The 1143-nt window shown below is 30.4% G+C and overlaps 1 long non-coding RNA gene across 1 annotated transcript; it reads right to left on the bottom strand.

The window, feature by feature from the left end:
- Positions 1–636: 636 nt before the first annotated feature.
- Positions 637–1127, bottom strand: LOC116351540. The gene is made up of 2 exons (XR_004202161.1): positions 858–1127; positions 637–735 (listed from the first exon to the last, which is right to left on the bottom strand). It is a non-coding gene; the product is annotated as an uncharacterized LOC116351540 (long non-coding RNA).
- Between the last annotated feature and the right edge of the window lie 16 nt (positions 1128–1143).

Below are 1143 nucleotides of genomic sequence, written 5' to 3'. Positions count from 1 at the left end.
TTATGACCTTAGTGATATATTCATTATTTAAAAATCTAATTAATTTAAAATCTTATTTTGAAAAAATTAAATAGAAAATCTAATAAATTTCATTGTAACTGTAATTCAGGAAAACCAGTCAATAGTGAAAACTTTTCAATTAATAGAAACTTAGAGATGATGGCAAAAAAATCGCCACCTTGTGGTTTCACTTTTGAAAGGTTTTCTTGTGTCTAATTTAAGATGGCTTAAAAATAAATCTGCGTGAATTGACAAAAATAAAATTAATCATTAATTTGACTTGCTTTGTGAATAGAAACTTTCTTGAAATTTGAATATGATTTAATTGAAAACAATCAAATTGCAATGGAACTACAAATGGGCACCATGTATTTTTAACATATGAGAAAAATTGGGAATTTAAAAATGATTTTAGTCTAAAGAGTTATTGTTTCAAAATGCTTAAATTATTTCCAATTTGTGAGTGAATTCGGAGTTGTTGCTTGGCATCTGTAGAATCTACAGTGTAGATACGTTGATGTTGATATAAACGTAGTTGCTATTATTTATACGAAACATGCTGAAGTGTCCATAGCTTTTGCAATGTTCATCTACTACACATAGCGGGTTATTCGATGATTAAGAGTTCATTTTTTGTTGTTATCAGAAAACGGTAGCCAACACACATCATCCAGTATTGCCAGTCGATTCTTGCCTGGGTCGTTTTCAATGAGACACGATGAAAGGCAATGTGATCTGTTGATATAAAATAAAAGAAATATAAATGAAATTGTTTAAAAAATGTTTGAAAATGTCGATTTTACTTAAAAAAATATTTGCAGAGTTTCGAACAATTAAATGAAATTATCTTTACTCACCGATAAATCAAGATTTTTGTTGATCTTGGACTTGGTGTCAAATTAGCACTTAATGGAACCAAATTCGAGTGTTTTCCACGTGTATTCGTCATTTCGCCACTGAAATTGGAACATGCCATTTGGTGTCATGGGTCCGTTGTGTACATTTTCATACGGTAATTTTAACATTCCTATTTTTGGTTCGGAAGCATTTGGCCGTATGAATTCCAACTTTCAACGATCCATTCCTGAGTCGCACAACATTTGTATGTAGAATACGATGAAGGAAATGTTATCTGTAAAGAAA

This window comes from Contarinia nasturtii, unplaced genomic scaffold, assembly GCF_009176525.2.
Source record: "Contarinia nasturtii isolate CC-2019 unplaced genomic scaffold, AAFC_CNas_1.1 Cnas_scaffold_5643, whole genome shotgun sequence".
Taxonomy (NCBI): Eukaryota; Metazoa; Arthropoda; class Insecta; order Diptera; family Cecidomyiidae; genus Contarinia; species Contarinia nasturtii.
Note: the sequence above shows the minus strand (reverse complement) of the source record. Positions and strands in the feature narration are given on the sequence as shown.